Below are 25199 nucleotides of genomic sequence, written 5' to 3' on the forward strand. Positions count from 1 at the left end.
GACTAGAAAATTGAGCAGATTTCTTCTTGCAGTATCATTCGAGATTGGTGTTCATGTAGTGCTGCTTTTGATCCTGAAGGCAATCCCTCATAATCGCAGATGTTAAAGAACATTGATTACATTTTCTAAGGTGATGTATTTTGCCTTGGTAAAAAATACGAAAGATTAGAAACTACACTGTATAAAACTTGTGTGGACATCATTCCTGCTGTTTATATTTGACTTTGCTTCATATTTAGATTTTGGGCTTTAGATGATTTCATTAGCTATTTTTAAAAATAGTCATTTGTACTGCATGTAAAACATAAGGTTAAAATGAAATGAATTCCTCTAATGGAGTGGAGCTCTGGATAGGTGCCTTATAAATAATAAATAAAATAATGCTGTCTCTTTCTGACAACCATATGATTTCATAAAATTAGTTTACTGTGAAGTATAGCATTTGATACTATACATGACTCAATAGATGAAGCTTGTACAGTAGGAATAGAAAATTACTTCTGCACAGTTTATTTTTTAACATAGACATTTCATCTCACTGAATATACTTGGGTTGCCATAGGCTTTCTCCAATATTGGAGATCATTTTTTTTCTGTGTTGCCTTGTTTTGCTGTTCTCGTGACATTTTGTCATTGATAAGGAAATTAATTGACCTGACAGGGGTCAGACAAAATATCTGTTGTTCGCCCATATGTTTTGCAGTATGTCAAACAATACACTTGTTATTGTTATGGATTCTTATGTAAAATGGATAATAGTGCTAGCATGGTTAAGTGGAGTAATGCATTACCTTCTGGATGCCTGCTGAGTAAGCACTTAGTTCATGAAGTCGAACATTGCCGTCCTAGGTTTCAGATTGTTTGAGTTTTGTTCCAGGAAGGGAAAATGGGTCTGTTCTCATAGGCGTGGAGTCATGAATAGCATTGCTGCTGACTTCAGCAGTTGAAAAGCCTCCATTTAAATAAACTTTGAACTAACTGTTCAATATAATTACAATCAATATATATGTACTAAGAGGCTTGAGAGGGAGGGCGAGTGTGGAGCATACCAGGCAGTTATCAAGTTAAGCCACTTTCTCTTCATTGCTTCTGCCTTTGTTTCTGTTCGTTGTTTATATGTTTTTATTGATTTTTGGTCTAGAGGCGCTGGTGGTTGAAATGTGTTTAATGTGTACCAATTAGTTATTTGCCTTATAGGTTAATATTTTGTTCCAAATGCAGTGAAATTTAAAAAATAGAAAATAAACAGAAATGGATTCTATTTCAAATAAGTAGTAGCAAGAATACTACTGAAAAAGGTTTAATGAATGAACAATACATGCATTTCCTAAAGAATAAAGAAGAGATGGTCAGAGTTATATAGGGCCTTGAAAGTGATTATAGGAAATTTGAGCTTGATGTGCTGTGGGAACTAAGGGAAGAATTTGAAGAGAGAAGTCATATGGTCAGAGTGATGACCAGGAGATATACTTATCTTTGTGGCTACAGTTTTTTAGGAATAGGAATGGGGTGAAATGGGTGTTGTGGAGGCTAGTGAGGAAAAGGTTAGAATAAGTAGAAGTGACGAAGACCTGCCTGATGGTTTTATCTGTGTGGACCAAGGAAGATGTAGATCTTACAAATGTAGTGAATGAAGTTGCAAGACTGGGATGCTATCTGGAGGTGTGAGGACAGAGGGGACTAGGGGGAGTTTCAGGTGACCTTTTGGGTTATAGGCCTCAAAGACACACACAGAATGATGGTATGCTCACTATGAGAACTTGTGAGGATTGGGAGAGGAGATTTTGTAGGAAAAATCATGTTTCACTGTTAAGTTTGAGTTGATGGTAGTAAACCCAAGAGTATATTTTATGGATGTTACCTTTTTAGCAGGATGAATTTAGATTGCATTTGTTTCAGGGAAGTATCTGATTTTGAAATGTTTAAAGGACACCATCAAAATTTTGCCAAAGATTTCATCTGAGAATCAGAGTATGCATAAATGCAGGAATTCAGTCTTTGGAATAGTTTTTTGGGGGATGCAAGAAAAAAATTAAGCAGGCGAAAACTTTAATTTATAGTTAATATTTTGAATCTTGTTTATTAATGATATTGGCATTTAAGTGACAAAACCGTAAAAGTAAGGCTAGTAGGTTAAACCAATATCATAGACTGTTTCCGATCCTGATGTTCATAGGCCTTGGTCTCACACGTTCATCTTAACCTTTTCCTACTAAGATTAAGAATTTCCACAAATACACCATGACTTCTGGCATCAATAAATTCATTGAGGAAGAAAGGTGGAGTATGTCTCAAAGTGTTGGGTAAGATCTTACATTTTGATTTGAAGAGACTGACTCGTTTTATATATGTAGTCAATGATCAGTACAATTATTTGAGACTTGACTTTTTTGTTCCATGTGCTTGACAGAAGAAAATGCAGCCAGCCCTGTCAGGCTTTTGTTGTTTAAGTTCAGCTCTTTGACTCACTGACACTATAATGAGGAGTAAACAAGCACCCTTTCTTTGAGTTTATAGGTCTAGTAGATTCCTAAATTAATAGTACTTGTTTAATAGTTATTAAACCATGTCGCTTTAGTAAGATTTATGATTGTACACATGAACATGGAACAGTTTGCTTATCAATTAAATAAGATTACTCAAATTATTTGCTTGCACCTATTCACTTGAAGTATAGCCCTGCTAGCAGTGCAGAACGTATCTGTGCTACCACATCCTTCTGGGTTCCCTATACACTTTTTCTGAACTCTGTGCAAAAGGAGCCCACATAGGAAGGCAGAGTTATGCGGCTGTTGCTCCTGATGAGCAAGCTAATCCGAGTCTTGGCCTAGTGGACTCAAAGCTGGATTGGCTCCAGGCTTGTTAAGACTTCACAACTGCTTAGAATCCTTTTCTAGTAGTGAGACATGAAAGAAAGTAGTATCGGGGAAGGGAACACTTGGGTTTGGGGATGTGAGGTCAATGCCCATTCATGTTCGATTCCAAGTTGCCTTCATCTGGTGCTTTTTGCTCCCAACTGGGGGCTTCTTCCAAGAACCCTCTTCCCCACTTCTTTATGCTCCCTGTTCTTTGGGAGTTATCCTCTCTCTGCTTCATGCTGTCCCTTACTGAGGGGTTCCTCCTCATTCCTCATATTTTCTGGTTCTGCCCTCAGCTGTTCCTGGCATCCAACTGCATGCCAGTTGCTGACTATCCCTGCAACATTACGCCTTCTTCCATGTCTAGTCACTCTATTTTTGCTCCATCCTATTTCTTCCCATCCCCAGTCAGTCTATCCCTTCATTCCCTTCCCCATTTGCCTCTCTCACTAAACACACTGGTTTTGGGAATATTGTTAGTTGCTGCTGATCCAGAACAGCAACATACAATTTTGATCAAAATCATGGAGAAGTAATGGGGGTAGGATATGTACACTCCCTTGTGTCCATTTCGCTTCCCTACATTGGATTCCACCACACTTCTATATTTTTGTCCCTCTCCACCCTCCCCAAAAATCCTTTGTGCTTTCATTATCCTATTTTGTTTCTTTACCTGGTTGCAGCAATCCTTTCTCCCCCCACCTATCTACTCATCACACATACACCCATGTCCTGGTTCACTCTCGTAGACTTAAAATTTTTGCCAAATACTGAATAAACAAGGACTTTCTGGTGTTCAGGGCAGCATGCAGGTGAGAAGCCAAGCCTCCCCTTTTCCACTGTTGCCGGAAAAGAGGACGGTGCTTGTATTTTTACCTCTGTCCTAGGAATTACTAAGGGACACTCTCTTGTAATCTCCATTGAGTAGGTATGATAAATACGAAGCCTTCAACCCCTTTGGCTGTTAAAAGGAAGAAGGGACGTTCTTTGTTTTTCCCCCTTTCATCATCTTTACTGAAAAATCCATGGAGAGTGATAGAAGCTAGTAGAGTCTTGAATTCAAATTTAGTTTCTAATGAAATGAGTTTGATCTTAATCTATTCCTGAATGGACAGTTTTTACTCACCACATAATTTACTGGTGGTGGTGATCTCTATTTAAGAGGCCCAGAATCAGAATAGCTTGGATATTACAAGTTGAGAGAAAGGTACATTCACATAATTATCTGAGGAAACTTACACTGCTCACACTATGCCAGACTCAAACCATTGCAAGTAGGCCCTCAGTTCACTTTTTAAACACACATTTGTAGAGTAAATATTAATACAAATATTTATTAAAAGCAAACTGATTTTGTTAAATTAGAAAAGCTTAGCAAAATTCTTCTTGCTTGTTCACCTGGGAAATAATAAAGGTCAAGTAAAATATCATGAATTTTTTTCTTCATTTTCATGGAAAAGGTGGACAGGTTTTGTGCCCGGGCTGCCAACTTTTCAATAATTTGGTAAGCTCAACAGAGAAGTCTATAGGGAGAGGAGGAGGTAAAGCTTTTTCTGCCCCTTCCCCCTGGCCAAGATATTGCTGTCCATCTTATAAAGTGAAGCATTACAAACTTTTTCCTCTGTGGCAAAACATTTTTCCCTGATGAGTTGGAAAAATGTGTAACATAACTGTTATGATCATTTATAAAAACTCAGTGGAACTTATAAGATTTTAACCAGGGTTTAAAAGACTTGGTTTAAAAGACTTGATTTAATCATGGATTTCTACATAAAAGTGCATTCTTGTTGGTTGTTAGAACCTTAATACATATTCTTCACAACTCCGAGATAGATGTAGGTTTCATTTTTAGAAGGTACACACTATACATTTTTTTAAGTGATTTATTTTGAAAACTTTTCAGATTAGTTTTACAGCTATGTCAGAAAATGAATGATTGTTTGGTTATTTCATTTACCAATGGTAATTGAAGCAGATATTTATGAAGTCATTGGGAGGTGAACTATCTCCAATTCAACAGGTTAATCATTAATATTTGGTGGATTTTCTTGCCATGCTGTATTAGGAGAACATCACCAGACAGACATTTAAATTGTTTTATTTAACTAAAATAACAATGTTATGTATTCTGGATTTTTTTCTTCAACAGCAAACATATAATATTTTAACAAAACAAGCATATGAATTTTTGAATTTAGCTAAACATTCAAGTTTTTTAAAATCAGGTTTGTTTTTGTTAAAATTGTTTTTAACTAAAATAGTTAAATGAAATATTAAATCGCCTATGTCAGCCAGGTCAACGTGAGAAACTTAAAATATTGGCTTCTGCAGCTAACTCAGTCGTCTTCACCTTCATTTTCCTGTTTGTTCGTAATCGGGAAAAGAAAAACAAGCTTTCCTGCTTTTTCAGGTCCCAAACAGTTTCTCAATTTGGAATGAATTAGTCCAAAGGAAGAAAATATTCTTTTTACACTGGCAGAAGAAGCTACTGCTGTTAAAAGTGAGATTATCACTTCAACAGTCTCTGAATCCAAGTGCTTAAGTGACTTCCACCAGTTCACTGGTGTGACTTACTTTAAAACATCATCAGCAAACATATATTTCTTGAATGGTTCACCCTTAGCTCTGAAGTTTATTATAGTTGGCATTATGGAGGGATGATTGTTGGATGTCCATGTCATAGCCAACTCCTCTTCTTCAGCAGTTAAGGTTTGACCTTGGTACTGAGTATTGAGAATATTTGCAAGAAAATGAGCTGGAGATAGTGCTTGACCCATTTGTTTTTGTTATGCTTGTAATTTAACTCTGTCACTGCATATTTCTCTTTTTAAGATCTCACTCAGTTCCTTCCAAATTTCAACAGCGTCAGCAATAAAACAACTATTTCCCTGCATTTTGTTCAAGGCTACAGAAATAGGCTTCAGGGTACTCAGCATGTGTTCAACATTTCTCTTAAGCCCAATGTTGAGAACTTTGGCTATGACAGTGCCATCTATTTTTTTCATGATTTTGTTCACAAACTGTCATCAGATTAGGCCAGTTCTCGATATAGTGCTCAAAACAGTCCACTTCTGAGTTCCATCGCACGTCTTGTGGGAGAGTTAGCTTGGTTCCTCCCACTTTTTTTCAGAGCAGCTGCTGCAAAGTGGTTGTTATGGAAGTATTTTGCAATTTCAACATTAGCCTTTATTTCTGGAACACGGAAGTCTTTGGCCACGAGGTGCATCAAATGAGCACTGCAACCATATGTTACTAGCTTGGGACTCTCTTCACTTCTAAATTTCTTCTCATCTTGGATACATTTGCAGCATTGTCTGTGACCAAGCTGCATACTAGACATTTGAATTTTTTTTCACAGTTTGTTATAGCTTTTACTGCTACTTGTTGTAAGTAGTCTGCTGTGTGCGCATTTCCTGATGTATCAATTGTTTCTGTAAGGAAGACATTCCCTTCTTCTGTTGTCACAAGCACATACAACAGGATCATTGTAGACATTATTAACCTGAGTTTTGATGGATGGAGCAATTTCACCCTCTAGACCTTTTGCACACTGCTCAATTTCTCTTTCATACACTTTATCCAGCAATTTGCCTGCGACATCTGCTCTGTTGGGTGGACTGTATCTTGGTCTTAATGACTGAACCATGTTAATGAAGTGTGGGTTCTCAATCATACAGAAAGGAGAGTTTGTTGCATAAACAAACTGGGCAGTTTTTTTCATCAATTACCTCTTTTTGTAATCTGCTGGTTCTTATCACAGACTTATCTATGGTTGTTTCTGGATGATGGAGATTTTTTCTTTTTTGCTACAGTGGATATACTGTGGCTATGTGACTTACATGATGTGCCTGAAACACTATCATTGGCAGATAACTCTGAAACTATAGAAAATTATGGTGATCTTGAAGGTGGATAGTCTTCAAAATCCTGTTTGTTGAGGATGGATTCTCCTAAACAAAATAAGTCAATGCAGTTACTTAATTATTACTACCATACTGCCCATTTAGTACTATTCATTGCATTCACTGACACTCAGTACTACTTTAAAGATGAAATTGTAAAAGGAAGCTCTGCCCATTTCAGCTATTTATTTTTTTATCACAACTGCATCTAAAATGATAGTACCATAGAGTAACAACTATATTTTTTGCTCAAACATGAGAATTCAAGAATAGTCCAGAAGGAAGACAGGCAGTCCTTATGAAAGAAGTATGAATTAAATTTTTTTACCAACCTGAAGATCCTGCATGTTCAGACATGTTCCTTTCATCATCTTCAAGGCAGCTTCCTGCTGAGAAGGAACTCTTCTCATGACGTTGTTTCGTTCGGGCAATCAGGCCTTGCATTTCTTTGTTGCACTGTTTGCATTCTGCACGCATGCCTGTCTTACCCACAGGTAGAGGAACTTAATTAAAATATTCCAAACTGGGTCTCTTTTACAGCCTGCTGCCATTATAGGTTTTCCTTTCTAGTCAGAGAATGGTATGGTAGATCTCAAATCAATGAAGGCTGCACTCAGAAAGACCTAAGACTTCTGGAATATGCTGCTCAAACAGTTTCACTTTTGTTTCTACTGCCTGTCCCTCCCTTCTCACATTTATCTCCAGACTTCTTCTTGCCCAGATCTATTCCGCCCCCAACAATCTTCTATTCATTGCACTTTTTGAAACTTTGCACTTTTAGAGAGAGGTAAGGGATTGCCTCTGTGTACACAAATTTGCAGAGGGACAATAGGATTGAGGTCTGTTATTTCTCACCTCTATATATTTATTTATTTAAAAACATTTTTGTTAACAAGCATGTTATCTCTGGAGACACAACTCCACAATTTGAGAACTGCAAAATTAAGCATCTCTGATGGTATCTTCTAGACTGAGCACTGAGTCCCATTGGGTAGATAAAAAGATTAACCTAAATAATCTATACAGAATCCCCTGAGACCCTTAGATTGGGTCCCTAATCCATGAACTATTGGAATTCATTTACAAAACTTTTCTTAAACATTACATGAATATATTGTCTCATACTATAGAATTAGAATTTATAATCCCTATTCCATGATGAGATATCTTTGAGCTATAATGTATCTTAATTAAAACTATCTTTAGATAGGTTTTTTCCTGAAAAGTATTTTATCAAAAAATCCGTTGTATTTTTTTTTTTTATTATTAAAAAAAATCATTGATTTTTATCCACCCTGATTTTAACACATGCTATCATGGATGCCTAGAATTATATATAACAATTCTTTGTTCTGTTTCTCTGATTTTCCATTCCATTGATAAATGTTAATAAGTAAAGGGTCAAAAGCTTGAAGAAATTACACCGCATAAATTGGAGCTCTCCAAATATTTATTAGTAATCCTAAAGATAATGTATTAAATGAAAGGGGAAAATGCAACTTTGTGTATAGATTTCTGTTTTCAGTTGAAACTGAAATCAGCCAATGAATCATGCTGAACATAGTTAACGATAATTACTTTTAAAAAGCAGTGTTACAGGTGTGATCTGTCAACAATCAGCAATTACTCCCTGTAACAGTGCTGCTATACAGGCCATTTTGAGTGTCCATTGGACTATGTGAATAGGAGTTGTGATCTGGAGTTGGCACAGAGAAACTGAATGTTTTGTTGAACAGGCGTAAAATACTCTGTTTCTGGTTCCAGTTGTCTCCAAACTAGGATAATTTTTTCTCCTTGGTGGCATAAGTTTAGGTAACACCTATTTGTTGTTAGTGCAGTTTATAGAAACACAATTAGTAATCTGAAACATTTTACTCAATTTAAATCTCTCACACACAATTTGTTTTCATTAATGCTTTTTGGTTTTTTCCCCACTATAAGAACTTCATTCTTCAGTATCCGATCCTATTAATGAAAGAATTGGACTCTGCTCAAACTCCATCTTACATAGTGGACAGAAAATAGCCTGATGCAGTACCATTATTTTATGTAAAAATATTAATTTCTCTTAATGGGCGATTTTGCTTTATTTAAAGGCATGTAAATATTAGAGGGTTGACAGAATGAGATGTAGCCTAAAATGGCAAAAAGCATATTAATAATGCAAAAAATGACATTAAAGGAACACAAAGATTATGTATTCTATTTAAACACAGACTGTGAATGTTCTCATAGCAACTTTAATTAGTTCTCACTGCAGATAGTTGTGATGCTTCCAGGAGTACCCAGGGTTGAGAGGCACCTCGCTACCGTCTGTCCTTAGTGTGAGGAAGTCTTGTCTGTGCCTGCTATTGAACAGCTCTCTGACTCCACCAGCCTGTGGCAACTCAAGCCCTATTTTACGGGTTACTGGTAGGCACATACACACTCCCAAATCCTCCAACCATTGCTCTGGAATCCTCAACTCCTCTTCTACTGAATGCTCACAGAACTCTCAGGTTCTCTATTCCCGAAGGAATAGTATACACCAACTTACAAGATTCAACTCAGGATCACCACTCAGCTTAACACACAGCACTTAGATATGTTTGCAGTGAAAACAAGAATAAGTTTATTATCAAAGAACAGAGAGTCAAACGATTGTAAGAAAGAACAAAAAACGATCACACTGGGTCAGATCAATGGTCCATTTAGCCCAGTATCCTGTCTTCCCATAGTGGCCAATGCCACATGCTTCAGAGGGAATGAACCGAACAGGGCAATCATCAAGTGATCCATTCCGTTTTCCACTCTCAGATTCTGGGAATCAGAGGCCAGGGACACCCAGAACATGGGGTTGCATCCCTGACCATCTTGGCTAATAGCCATTGATGGAGCTATCCTTCATGAACTTGTCTAGTTCTTTTTTGAACTCTGTTATAGTTTTGGTCTTCACAACATCCCCTGGCAACGAATTCCCCAGGTTGACTGTGCATTCCGTGAAGAAGTACTTCTTCTTTTTTTTTTTTTTTTTTTTTTTTTAAACCTGCCTGTTAATTTCACTGGGTGACCCCTGGTTCTTGTGTTATGGGAAGGAGTAAATAACACTTATTCACTTTCTCCACACCAGTCATGATTTTATAGACCTCTATCATATCCCCTCTTAGGGCTTGTCTTCACTACCGCGCTAAATCGGTGCTAAATCGGGAGAATGTCTCCTGCTGACATAGCGCAGTGTAGACACCACTTTAAGTCCATGTAAGTTATGTTGCTCAAGGGGTTGTTTTTCCCCCACACCCCCGAGTGATGTAACTTACATCGATTTAAGTGGTAGTGTAGACAAGCCCTTAGTCATCTCTTTTCTAAGATGAAAAGTGCTAGTCTTAATCTCTCCTTTTACAGAAGCTATTCCATACCCTTAATTGGTTTTGTTGCCCTTTTCTGTACCTTTTCCAACTTTTATATATATCTTTTTTGAGGTGGGGTGACCAGAACTGTATGCAGTATTCAAGATGTGGGACTATTGGAAACAAAGGATTACAAATAAAATAAAATCATAACCTTTTTTTTTAGTGCTTAAACTTAATTCACAAGATATTCCTGTTTCTTACAGGATAGCTTACCCCAAGTCCTTTTCTCAGCATTTTCAGCCAGGATGGCTGAGATTCCCCTTTATAAGATTAAGGCTTCTAGTGGTTTGTCTTCACACACTGTAGGATGCCAGAGCACGTGTTTGCACCCCAGATAGACCAGACCTTTGATCTTCACCTGAAATACAGGTCATCCCTCCTCCTCACTGTTTACCTCTTCCTGTTAATTTCCTTCAGAAGTCTCTGCAAGCTCTTCATTAGCTTTTGACTCAGTATTCTAATAGACTTCTAGTGTGAGAGAGACAGTGGTTCACCAGGGAGGTAAGTGTCTCCCACCTCCAGTCTGGAGCAGTTTTCCTCAAAGCATGCTGCATTTGAGTGACCAAAGCCTAGAGAACAGAATTTTCAGCATGTATACATAACTCCTCACGTAGTTTCTGGTCATACGTCTCACAATGATGATGATGACCAGTGTGACACAGGCTTTTATTAGGGAATTTACAGGGGTGAATGCAGGGGATTTCTGTACCCTTATGTATTGTTCTGCCCTCTGCCACTTGGCAACAAGAGGTCCTTGTGTCAGAATACTTTAGTTAGACATTTGGGTTTTCCCATGGGGTGGAGTTCAGAGCTACTTTTTTTTTTTATTATTATTATTTTAAAAACCGCAAACAGTGTCTTTAATAAAAAAAAAAAAAGTAGAAATGAGTTTTTATAGACTGAGTCTCATAATCTGAAAACTCAGTAGTTTGCCAGCCTCCATTACCTTTCTACATTTCATGATTTATTCTATTTAAAAATATATAATCTTAATGTAACATTGGTTTTTACATTATTTTGCATTTCATTCCCTTGTTTTTATGTTAGAGAGAGAAACTTCTCATGTATGTTAGCATTCAGATTTCTCCAACTAGGTTTTGATGTTCATACGCTTCTTAGAAATAAATGATATTCTGGAAGACAGAATTCACTACCCAGGGAGGGGAATGGAATGATGAAAGGGGTATTCGTATCTTTCTGTCCTGTTGGGTTGAGGGCATCAGCACATCCAAAAAAGCAAAAGATGAGAATTATCAATTCATTAATGGATTCATAAATAGAAAATATTTGGAAAAAATCTGATATAATACTTGATCTTTTGCAGTACTTCTTTAAGGGGCCAGTTGCATGTGACAGAGTTTAAGTGTAGGCATGTTCCCTGAGTTTGTTTTAAGAGAGACCCTAATTTGTAAGAGAAACTTCTTCTTGATGCCACCAATAAATTAGACCCAGATAATGATATTCTTCGTCAAGAATACAGGCTTTTCTACTTTTCTTTCTCATACTTAAATAATTTCTCTGTTTCCCATTTATAATGGCTAGTACAAAGAAATGTATCGCTATGTGACTGATGTGTCTCTTTCAGTTTTGTGGGGCACAGCATTTTGTTTTAGTCATTTATTTCTTTATACAAGGCTCCACTTAATCAGAGCTCCAGTGCAGTTGATTAACCAGTAGGGTTTAGCAATTTCCTTCATGAGCATTTTCATCTTTTGCAGACAAAAATGTTTCCCTCCTTTATATTGAATGTTGGGGCACTCATCTTTGCTCCTTGCTACCATAAGAGGCCCCAGATTTGATGGTGTCAAATTTTGAAATTCAGACCATCCGTACAAGTGGTTTGTGTTGATGTAGTTCTCCCATTGTAGTGGATGAAACCAACTTGTTCACTGTATGCCAATGAGGGTGGCTGTTTTGATGAATATGGAAAAAGTGTATAGTCCAGTGCTTTGTTTCATTCCTCTAATTTATGACACACATAATAATGGATGATGAATGAGACCTCCAAAACATTGATAGATTATCTTAAAAGGTGTACTAAATCAAAGAGGAGGAGACTAAGAAAATAATCTTATATAATGCCTCCAAGAAAAGTAAGCTAGTCCCAGTGTTGTTTATTCAGCAATATGCAAAACGTCACGGAGAGAAACTTTGAAAGGGAACTACTGCAGTTAGTGAAACAGTAACATAACTCAGCATTCCACATGTGGATTTTATGTCATTTTAAGTGCCAAGAGTTTTAAAGGGACAGGGTACAGGTTGAAATAATTTCCACATATTAATGGTTCTAATGTCTTAAAATGTAGAACTTAAGTGTGTTCAAATAACTGTTTTGCTTCACATATGCAATATGTCCCTCCTCTGCCCTACATTCATTCCTAATAATGGTGAAAAAGGCAGCAGTTTTCTGGTATTTACAGGTTTCCATTAACCATTCTGGTGACATAGGGCTGTGCATTGTTCTGGGAAACAATGAGCTTTCTCCTGTTCCATAGAGGAACAGAATTTCATACAGTTGCTATATTTTAATATTTAATGTTAGTAAATGTGGGGACACTTAGCGTATTTTACAATGGTGGATAAGATTTAGAAATGAAGTGAAAAATGTTGCTGTTTTTAGAGGTGTTAAAGCAGTCTGAATGTATCCTTGTTTAGTAATGATTTCAGCTTTACATAACTTTTAGAGCAGGGATGGGCAAACTATGGCCTGGGGTCCGTATCCGGCCCTTTAGACATTTTAATCTGGCCCTCGAGCTCTCACCGGGGAGCGGGGTCGGGGGCTTGACCCGCTCCACATGTGCCGTGGCTCCCGGAAGCAGCGATGTGTCCCCCACCCTCCGGCTCCTACGCATAGGGGCAGCCAGGAGGCTCCGCACGCTGCCCCCCCCCCAAGCGCCACCCCCGTAGCTCCCATTGGCCATGGGCCGGTGCCTGCGGACAGGGGAGCCCTGATCCCCTTCCTGCCCTCTGAACCCCTCGGTCCCAGCCCAGAGCACTCTCCTGTACCCCCCAACCCCTCATCCCCATCCCAGAGCCTGCATCACCAGCCGGAGCCCTCACCCCTGCACCCCAACACCCTGCCCCAGCCCAGAGCTCTGTCCCGCACCCTGAACTCCTCATTTCTGGCCCCACTCCAGAGACCTTACCCCCAGCTGGATCCCTTATCCCCTCTTTCACCCCAACCCCCAATTTCATGAGCAGTCATGGCCTGCCATATAATTTCCATACCCAGATATGGCCCTCGGGCCAAAAAGTTTGCCCACCCCTGTTTTAGAGGGACTAACTTTTTTTCTTCTCCCCCCGCAACAGTTTTCTTAATGTTCACTCATACGTTAAGACTCTAATCAGCTATTACTCTGAATTCCTATGACGCCTGACTTTTTCCCTCTAGTTACTTTTGAAGAACATTAACTTTTGACCACCTCCCATAATCTCCAGCTACTACAATCGTGTTCTATTTAGCTTCTGATACTGTACTCTTTATTGTAGTATCTGAGTATCTGCCACATCCTTTGGAGGGCTCAAACCACCAAGCTATTATTCACAACTGAATGTAGTTGGCCTATGCACCACAGATACACAACACCCACCTCCAGGTTGTTTGTTTGTGTATAGAAGAAAGGGAAAGGAAATTCATTTCTGTCTCACACAGAACCCATCTCAAAACACAAGATTTTGCTTCCTTGTGCTAGTGAAAAATATATATAGATACAATAGATATATAAAATGCTCATAAAAACCATTAAAATTAATGTTTTTGAAATAATAGTAAACAATTTACCTGAAGCAGTCAATTCTACAAGTATGTGGTCTTTATTTTTAATTATTAAATTTATTATCTGTTTCCATATTTGTTCCCTTCATATGACAAAACTGTGAGACAGAGTATCTGATTGTTCCCTGTACCAGTGCAGTTTTAACTGAGATGTATGAAAAATGTAATTTTAAAATACTTTTGAGACTAAATAACTTGCATCCTACTTGCAGACTTTAAACTGTTTCGTTTCTTTTTTTCCCCCTCTGCTATATTTTTTTCCCCTTGAGCATCAGTGACCAAAAGCGACTATAGTGCTCTGGATGATGCCTTACTACTATTAAACTATTCATAATCTGTAAAGACAAATGCAAAGTAATGCACTTAGGGAAAATCAAAAACACAAATACAAAATGGAGAATAAGTGGTTAGGTAGCAGTACTGAAAAAAAGGATCACAGGTTATAATGGAACAAATTGAATATGAGCCAACAGTGTGGTGTTGGTGCGAAAAAGGCAAATGTCATTCTGGGATTTGTTAATAGGATACAAATGGTAAGCATTCCACTCTACTTGTTGGCACTTGGATATTATGGGCACCATACTTTAAGAAAGATTTGAACAAATTGGAGAGATTGAGGAGGAGAGCAACAAAAATACAAGGTTTAGAAAAAATGACCTGTGGAAAAAGTCTAGAGAAGAGAAGGCTAAGGGTGCACAAATCTTCAAATATGTAAACGATTTTAAAGAGGATGGTGATTAATTGCTCTCCCTGGCCACTTAGGGTAGGACAAAAAGTAATGGTTTAGTTTGCCATAAGAGAGATGGCGTTGGAAACTTTGTAACTATAAAGATAGTTAAGCACTGGAACAGGCTATCTAAGGAGGTTGTGCAATCCCCATTGCTGGAAGTTAAGAAAAGGTTAGACAAACACCTATCCGAGATGGTAGATATTTGTAATCCTGTTTTAGCACAGGGAAATGGGGTAGATAACCTTTTGAGGTCCATTCCAGTCCTACATTTTTATGCTTCTATAATGATTCTTGGGTGTCTTCTGTGAGAAAATAATGCAAGTTAAAAACCTACCATCATAAATTTTTGCTACCTGCATTATTTTGTAGATTTCCCAAATTCAAATTTGATCTGTCTTCCTTCTACTCAATCCCTCTTTTTATTTATTTATTTATTTATTTTTAATTCAATTGGGTCTGGAATTCTTCACATTCTTGGTTTTTTAATTTATAAATTGTCATTAGCAAACTTCATCAACTTGCTTTCTACTACTTTTATCAAATCCATAATAAATACACTGGATATCACTCATCTAAAGTCATTTCTAATCCCCAATTTTCCTTCTGATGACTAGTTGGTTAGTATACGTACACACACACAGTTTTTATTGCTTACCTACATTTAGTAAGTGACAGGGTTTTGACACTTGCTCTGTGGTTATTTTCTTTAATCTCAGATCAAGGATATGGCAAAATTGTCTCCTTATCCATTAGCTCAAGGTTTCTCAAACTTCATTGCACCATGACCCCTTTCCGACAACAAAAATTACTACACGACCCCAGGAGGGGGGACTGAAGCTTGAGCCCTCCCGAGCCCCTATGCTGTGGGTGGTGGGGCCAAAGCCCGAGCCCCACTGCCCCAGGCAGGGGGCCTATAACCTGAGCCCTGCCTCCCAGGGCAAGGGGACTTGGGTTTCGCTCTGGGCGGTGGGGCTTGGGCTTTGGCTTTGGCCCTGGGCCCCAGCAAGTCTAAGCCAGCCACAGTTTGAGAACCACTGCTTTAGCTTATTACCACTTTCAATTAATACTAAGAAGTTCAAGGCATTTACCTTTACAGAAGCAAGGCTGGTCTGACCCAATCAGTTTATATTTATCGAAGTTAAATGTTAATTACATTTCCAATCAATCGAATTCGGATATAACGCGGTAAAGCAGTGCTCCGGGGCGGCGGGGCTGCGCACTCCGGTGGATCAAAGCAAGTTCGATATAACTCGGTTTCACCTATAACGCGGTAAGATTTTTTGGCTCCTGAGGACAGCGTTATATCGGGGTAGAGGTGTATGTCTCTAATTTCTAAAATCACCCTTTTCTCCATTCTTTTTTTAAACATGAGGCATCTTCAGGAATGGGAACTGTTGCTTGTTATAAGAATATACTAGATAACCATGTCAGTGCATCTGCTATCTTACCTGTTGTTTTCTGTAGAAATTACTACCTTCTAGTTCTGATCATTTATTATACTTGAGTTTTACAGATGATTCCTTAAACCCTTAACTTGATGCTTACTTTCTGATTAAAATGGAAGCTATTTTATAATCAGACTTTGATATAGGTTATTTTGTATTAATGAATTTTGAAGAGCTGCAGACATTCTACTTACTTTGTGTATAATTACCTTAGATAAGCTACAAAACTATATGTGCCTTGTACAACTTAATGTATCTGATGACCATACACACATCCTACACCTTATGGTCTCATTCCATCCTTTTCTTTGTCATTAGCTATAATTGTAAAACATCTTTCAGATGCTGATGTTACTCTTTGATGTGCTAAAAGATGTATAAAGGACCCATAGTTCCACCCACATTTTCCATAGATTATGAAATATTCTCATCAGTGCCAACAGTTTCATTAATGAGGGAAATGGACAATTCTTGCTTTGCAACTGGCACAGTACAGCTTCCTGTGAACTGTTGATAGTTAAGGCCTAAATGAGGAGAACCCTTGGCTGTGGAATGAGACCAAGCCTGATCTTTTTGAGAACAAGATCAGACCTACTTTTTTGTAGATGTCTTTTGTCTGGAAAAAGCAACAAAGAGTCCTGTGGCACCTTAAAGAGAACCTGGCATCACATCTCCGGGATGATGATTTTAAAACATGTACTAAGTAAAACGGTGTAATCAAAGAATGGTGGAGGATAATTCATGGGGAAGTTCTGTGCAATTCTTAACATTGCATTTGGTGCTACAATGATGGGCAAATTATAAATACACAGGTAATTAGAAAGCATCTTACTTTGGTCATTAAAATAAAACTCTATCTCAAAATTACCTCTTTGAGGAGGTGACAGTTGGAATGCACTGGTCTTAAACCACCTTTCTCCTAGAAAGTATTTTCCTTTAGAAATAAGCATCCTAATAATAGAGCCATATGCTCTCCTGGATGGGATTTGGGGAGCTTATTTGATTCATATCTGAGGCACATAATTTAGATTTTTTCACAGGAATGTTCTCTTAGTTATCCTATTTCAACAGAGAAAAGAACCTTAAATATTAAAATCTGACCAGCAAATAACCACAAAATCATCCTTTGCTTATTCTCTATTTACTTAATCAGTATTAATGTGTTTCATCACTTCTGTTTTAATGGATAATCAAATGTTTAAATAAAGTAGTAATTTTATTTGTATAAACTGTGTAAAGAGAAATATCTCTGATAGTAAAATAGACTTTACCATCAAAATGAGGATCTTATTGTAGGATACAGTTTGTAATAAAAATATTTCCCTGGTCATATTTCAGACAATTTAATATGACCAGCTGTGTAAATGACCATCTTGTAGGCAGATACTAGAAAAGGGTGCATAGCGGAAATAGATAAAATAGTGTAAGGGATATTGTTTAAAAAAAATAAAGGGATTAGTAAAATATAGGCTTAATGTTGATAATAAAAATACAAGAGTCTCTGTTGAAATTGATTAACATGCATATCCGATGACTGATTACAATTATTTGACTTTCATATTTATACAATTGTTAACCATGGCTTCAGGTCATGTGAGTTGTCAGATAACCTCTTTCTCCTCTAGTTTTTTTTTAATTTGCATATATTGAATGTGGCATGCTGTACATGTGGGAATATGAGATAAACCTTTGCTAGTGATCAGTTAGTTTTTTTTTTTTTTTAGGACTCACCTATTAGGAAACCTGGCTGCTAGATATCTACAGCCCAGTGAACTGCATGTTGTATTAATAGCAGTTGATTCAATAATATATTGTCTAATAAGGTAAAACATTCTGCATTACTACTTTATAGGAGACAGTGTGGAGAGGGCTGTATAAATTGTATCCCATCTTAATGCTTTAGGATTTATTTTATATATAAAATATGCATGTCAAGGTAAAATATCCCCCATGTGTGTCATGGAAAAGTTTGGCTTTCCAAAAGAGGCACTTAGCTAGTATTGGCCTAAAATGATAAGTCATAAAAAGAAGGTGGCTGAAAACAAACTTATATATAATACCACTACATACACTTAAAATGCTATAGCGGCAGGGCTGCAGCTGCGCTGCTGTAGCTTTTTAAATGTCGACACTCACTACAGAGGCAGGACGGATTTTCCTGTCACTGTAGTTAATCCATCTCCCCAAGAGGTGATAGCTAGGTCAACAGAAGAAATTTTCCATTGACCTAGCTCTGTGTACACCGGGGGTTAGGTCGGTGTAGCTACATCTCTCAGTGTAGATTTTTCACACTCCTGAGAGACGTCACTGTGCTGATGTAAATTTTCAGCATAGACCAGCCGTTAGTCTCCAAACGTCCAAGAAGTCTTTTCGTAGAACATACTGAAAGTAATTCTATAACTATTTCATATGCTGGATTATTTTTAAAACATTTAGTTAAGATTCAGTAATAACCCTTCCCCTGCTATTTACAAATTTGAAAAATCAAAATCAGTAAGAAGAATAATGGAGATGTATGTATGCATTCTAGTCATATACCATACTAAATTATAGTACAGTAAACACTACAGTCATTGAAGTATGAAGATGAAATATAAAGAGGAGGATCTTGATCAAAACAAAAAAATTCATTAATATATGAAAAGTGTGGTAATTAGAGAAAACAATTGAAAAACAGCCCATTCCCTTGAAAGTCTTCAGTGAAATACACAGTACTAAAGTTCCTAAATAGAATGACCCACTGTAGTCAAAATTACTTTGATATTTAGATACAAAATATTTCACATAACCTCATAGCAGTTGAAATCTTGGAACCTGTGTGAATATTAAATGATCAGAACCTTTCTTTGCATACAATTTGGTCAGATTGAGATCTGATGCATGTGTATCTCTTTTTCCCCTAAGGTCACTTATTTTTGTTTGCTTTTTCATTTAGAAAGCTTCTCTCCCGTGGTCCTAATTTTAAAATTATATACTTTTCTTAATTCCTGCCTGGGAATTCCTCTGGGACACTGTTTACTCCATCAGAGGTATCAAGTGAAAGAAGCAAGTAGTGTGCTCTTGTGACACTGGCTAGTGCCTGCAAACTGAGGAAACGTAGCATCTTCATCCAAGGCAATTGATGGTGCAATTAAAGATGTAGATGTTATCTCCATGGAAAGTTTTAGGCAACCTCAACTGTATATTATAAATTCTTGTTTTCAGTCGCTTATAACTTTGCCAAACAATAACCATTCAGGGTGAAATTTTATAGTTGCTCTCTGCCTCATGCTGAATTTGTTTGGAAAGTTTTTCAGTAGAAATGGTGCAGCCATTTCAGAGAATGACGTTAGGAAAAAATAAGTAGTTTTGTCAGTGTTAAAAAATTTCCAGCCATTTCTTTGGTGAGCTGTAGCAGCTTTATGACTTGAAGCAGGAACTAGAAATTAGGCAGAGGGGTGGTGTTGGATTCAGAGACAGGTGCTTTGCAATCTCCGTGAAAATCCATTGAGACTTGGCTAAGGATATAAACTTTTGAAAACCATAATTTGTACATCATCAGTGGAATTCATTAGACTTGCTGTTAAAATCTCTGAACATGCCATTTGTGCTGAACATACTCCAGTTACAGAGCTCCTTACATGTCAAAGGGATCTCAGAAAACTGGACAGTTGGACAAGAAAATGGCAAATCCAATTAAATATTGATAAATGCAAATTAATGTATATTGGAAAACATAATACCCACTATACATACAAAATGATGGGGTCTAAATTAGTTGGTACCACTCAAGAAAGAGATCTTTGTATCTTTGTGGATAGTTCTCTGAAAACATCTACTCAATGTACAACAGCATTCAAGAAAGCTAATAGAATGTTAGGAACCAATTAGGAAAGGGACAGATAAGAAGACAGAAAATATAATACCACTATATAAATCCATTGTACACCCACACCTTGAATACTGGGTGCAGTTCTGGTCACCCCATCTCAAAAAAGATATATTGGAATATGAAAAAGTACAGAGAAGGGCAAGAAAAATGATTAGGGATGTGGAACAGTTTCCATAGAAGAGATTAAAAAGACTGGGACTGTTCAGCTTGGAAAAGTGATGGCTTAGGGGGGATATGATAGAGGTCTATAAAATCACGAATGGTATGGAGAAAGTAAATAAGGAAGTGTTATTTACCCCTTTACATAATATTTGAACCGGGGTCTCCCAATGAAATGAATAGGCAGCAGGTTTAAAACAAATATAAGGAAGTACTTTTTCACATAACGCAGAGTCATCCTGTGGAACTTGTTGCCAGGGGATGTTGTGAAGTCCAAAAGTATAATGGGTTCAAGAACGAATAAGATAAGCTTATGGAGGATAGTTTCATCAATGGCTATTAGCCAAGATGATCAGGGATGTAACCCCATGCCCTGGGTATCCCTAAACCTCTTGACTGCCAGAAGCTAGGACTGGATGACAGGGAATGGATCACTCTGTAAATTGCCCTGTTGTGTTCACTTCCTCTGAAACATCTAGCACCAGCCACTGTCAGAAGACAGGATACTGGCTAGATGGGCCTTTGGACTGACCCGTTGGCTATTCTTATGAAGTTTTCTGCATTGCTTCCCTTGTCCCTTCGCCTCCTACCAACCTGCCAACTCACATCACTTTTGGTAAGAGAAAGAGGTGTTTCTCTCCATCCCCGTATCCCAGGTTGTGCCCAGATTTTGTGGGGTGTGCACATAGGTACTTCTCAACCTGCCTCCTAAACTGACTATCCTATCTTTAGATTTTCCAGATTCTTGATGGGGTGATAAGTTAATCTTCAAGCTACTTTCTGTTTCTGGGAAACCCCTTTTTTTTTTTTTTTGCTCCCCTGCCTGTCCCAAGGATTCCTGAAAGGGCTGGTAGGGGTGCTCCTTGCCAATCCTCCCTACAGTCTTTCTACCATATGCTGTGTGTATGGGAGTGTAGGATGTTTCTTCCTAGGTTTTCCTAATGCTGTCCGGGTCCTTTTGAAGATGATGACAGAATCTATTATCCCCCCTCGATCCTTCCCTGGCTCTCTTAGAGCTGCTGGTCTTTAAAACAGCTGCAATCTCTGCTAGTTTAGGTGCCTCCAACGTAATGATGTACAAATGTATCTGAGCAGGGGAAGTGAGCCTCTACCTTGCAAAAACAGGAAGAAAAATAAGTAGGTCAATTCTGGGGCCCTTATGGTCCAAATTAAGCATTAAAGTAATTAAGAACAAAGCAGTTAACAAAGCCACTTACCTTGACCCATACTTTTATAAAACATACTGGTGAGTATAATTGTTCTTAACTCTACTGTAATTCATTAGTGAGTATCACATTGCGACACAAACTTACAAATAGTAAGTGAAGTCCTGCAGCTTAGTGGTACAGTGTAGAAATTCTGATTCTAGAGGCTCAGGATCAAGCCTGGTTCATTGTGTATCCCAGGAAACTCTAAATCCTTTCATCTATGAAGAATTCATGCTGTGTAGTTTGAAGGAGAGGAACATTACTAAAGAAAGAAAGTTTGTTTGTTATTCACATAATGCAGTCTCAATACCAGGAGAAAATATCTTCTTTAGGTACAGCTCATTTATCCCCAATTTAGAAGATTATATCCTGAGACAGGTGCATTTCAGATTCCTTAAAATAGAAGTCTCTGCACTGCTGTGTTTTAGGGTTTGTAATGTTAGCTCAAAGGAGAGGTGTGCTTTTTCAGGATGACTATATTTAGCCAGGAGGAATAGTCCTTTTTAAAGCAAATTGAAACGAGAGTATGAGAGCGTGAAATTATCAGCAGCGCTAGTGCACATTTACATTACTTCTACATACTCTTTTGAATGACCACACAACAGAACAAGTACTTTGTTTCCACTGTGTTGATTTTTCTTGACAAAACATGGCAGTCTATCCAAAGGAGGGTGTTTAGCCAAGATAAATATAAAATTTATGATTAAGCAAGTGTTTCCTTATTATAATCCCTAAAGAGAATTTGAGACTTGTTAAATATAACGTGTCTAAGTTCTTTTAGGAATGAATTTTCATTTGTACTTTGAATGCAGAAATACACACAAACCAATGCAGTTTAAAATCTTATCTGTAGAGGAAAACAATTCTGTCTACCCGTTTCCTTTGGCTTGAATAGCAAAATTCACGAGTATGTGAAATTTGTTTAGTGACATACTGTAATTTTTGTACATACATCTTCATGCAATTTCACAGATTTGTACAGAGTCCAAAAATACTTGTAGATGACATTGCTTACAAGGTGTGTTACGAAAGGGGGCACATGAGTCTCAGTTTGGAGAGTACAGGTAAAATCAATGCATGCTTAACGTTTCTGGCATGTTCCTTTAAAAGACTATTTACAGAATACCACTTTTTGAAGCAAACTACAGTGTGTGTCAATATAGTGTATTAAAATAAATGCAGAATAAAGGCTGATCTATGAGGACAGTAGTTTCTTGACCCTTCTTGGTGTCACTGTTGGATTTGGAGTGCAGTGTTCTAATTACATTGTGAATGAACTTAGATAGTGGAAATTAAATGGTCTTGCTGTATTCTTTGAAGGGTTATGAGCTTCCAAAATCCAGAGCATTAGATGTCAGCCAAGAATTTGTCCTTCTCACGTTTTGTCTTCATATTTGAATTAGTGCCAGTTTGCACAGATTGCGTGTCAGTTTAAATACAAGAAACAGGCCTCAGTTTGCTTGAACTCATTCCACCAAAGACTTCTAAAAACTTTAGGTAGTCTGCAAACAGCAATGGTTGTTTCACATTAAATTGCTTTGTAGAATTATAAAACAGCTTTTCTTGTGCTTTCAAATAAAATGTTGTCATCCACTAATGAATGAGATACCATCTGTAATAATTAAGGTTATTATACTTGTTTTCCCCCTGCAGCACAACTTCTAAAGGTTTGGAGAAGACAGTGAGAGAACCACCAAGAAGGCTATAGTAGTATTGTAAGTACAGCACTGAAAAGAAAATGTGAATTGAGAATGTTATAAAGAGGCTGTCCATTTATATTTGGGAAAAATGAGCTACATAAAAGGATTGCATGTAAAATACAGAGCAGGAATTGTAGGAATCGTGTTAATAATTTATAAGGAAAAAACTGCCTTCTTGTAAAATCTGAATTGTATCCTTATACAGTGTAATCAGGAATTTACCAATAGCAGTGAAAAATATTTCTCTATCCAACAAAGATTGATCTAGGTTATATACATTTGTTTATTTAAAACTATCAGAATTTAGAAAATTATTGTAGTTTTGCAGGTTTGTCATTTGTTTTAGTGACTTATTGTTTAGGTTATTTTGCAGAATTATTTATTTGCTGATTTATTTATGTATTTCATTATTTATTTATTTGATTATTTAGTAAATTATTTATCTGATGAATTATTAATACATCTTCATGACATGCTTTAAATTATTTATAACTTAATTTTGAGTTTATTGCTTTTCGACGCTGCATTGTTACTGACTAGTTTTGATTTTTTTTTTTCTTACTTGGTTCTTGAAAATTAAAGTATTAGCTCTAAGGGAAAAGTATAGTCATTGCAAGATCCATAGATGTTTTCCATATGAAGTAATTTACCATATAGAGACACATTGTGTATAGTTCTATTTTTCTTAACATTACTGTTTACCTTTATGAGTTTTTACTCCGCTTATTCCTAGAAATATAAACATGAAATGAGTGACCTTCAGGAGCAAAGATTAAAAATGTGTAAAAATAGGGTTCTTTGTTATACAGCTATTACTTATTGTTCCTAGAGTTCTTGAAATTGATCCTAGCATTTTAGTTTAAAAAAAAAAAAAAAAAGAAATTGGTGCTTTTTTGATGAAGCCTCTTGATAGCAAAAATAACTTATTTAACTACTTCTGTTAAGAAAAAAATGGAATTAAAATCACAAGGGGAGAATCAGTCCTACTGAGACCATTTTAAACATGTGATATGTATAGATGTGTATATATAAGATTAATATTTACACATAACTAGGAGGAGGAAGTGGTCCAGTATGTAAGATGTGTTTAAAATTCTTGACTGCATATTTTTTTTAATGAATGGGGAACTTATAAATTTATAAATTCCCCAAACTTAGCATTTGTGTATTCCCATAGGTAAATAACTGTTAGCCACTATTTTATATAATTCACAAAGAACCATTCTTAGTGTACCGAATATCGTGACCACCTTTTGATGGTGCTTTTTGTAGGCAGTTCTCTTAAATATGGGTTTTTACTCCAGGAAGGATTGACGTAATGTGTAAAACCAAAATTAAGGGCTAAATTCTTGCTTCATATAGAGTGTCAACTTCCGGGAGTTGTGTACATATATCTGAGGTCTGAATATGTCTGCATGACTTACGGCTGCTGTGATTTGAGAAGCTATCAACCTTGTATCTAAAGTTATCGATTTAACTTCTGGATCTAATAAGTAAATTGCTTCTCTAATCTGACTCTACCTGATACTAGGGTTACCAGATAGCAACTGTGAAAAAATAGGACGGGGGTGGAGGGTAATAGGTGCCTATATAAGAAAAAGTCCCAAAAAATGGGTCCGTCCCTTTAAAAACGGGACGGATGGTCACCCTACCTGATCCCCTGTGGGAAAGCATACTCTACCTTATAGAAAAGTGTAGTGATTAGGCCTTTTTGCATAGCACTGAAGGGGGTTTAATGAACAGGGCAAAGCAGTACTTCCCTTAGAAAAGTGCCGTGTGCATAACATGGCCTTTATTTTGTGTTTAGTGCTTGAAATGAATTACTATATACTTTAAAGTTTTAACACAGCATGGAAAGGCTGCATTGTACATTTCAAGTTAGGATGCTGTTGAAATACAGTAGAAATGGCCTCTGTAGACAGGTTTCACTATAGAACTTAAATTATGCATGTGTATATCCAAATTCCTTATTTTGAAATATTGAATGTATGAATATTTAATTGGTATCTTGCTTTAGTATCTTCATATGCTTGCCTTAAAGGAAGCAGTTTCCTTTGATTTATATACATGGATAAAAACGTGTGTACAGTATGTATCAATGGCTTTTTCTCTCCACAATATTACATGAACAGCTTTGGATGAGAGCTAAAGATTTTTATTTT

The 25199-nt window shown here is 37.1% G+C and overlaps 1 protein-coding gene across 1 annotated transcript in view; it reads left to right on the top strand.

Annotated features, from left to right (window-relative positions):
• Positions 1 to 25199, top strand: part of TBC1D5 (TBC1 domain family member 5) — a 491706-nt gene that overhangs the window by 12435 nt on the left and 454072 nt on the right. The window contains exon 2 of the mRNA XM_065398859.1: positions 22991 to 23052. The gene's annotated coding sequence lies outside the window, so the exon portion shown is untranslated. The remainder of the gene's footprint in view (positions 1 to 22990; positions 23053 to 25199) is intronic.

This window comes from Emys orbicularis, chromosome 2, assembly GCF_028017835.1.
Source record: "Emys orbicularis isolate rEmyOrb1 chromosome 2, rEmyOrb1.hap1, whole genome shotgun sequence".
In the NCBI taxonomy this organism is placed as follows: Eukaryota; Metazoa; Chordata; order Testudines; family Emydidae; genus Emys; species Emys orbicularis.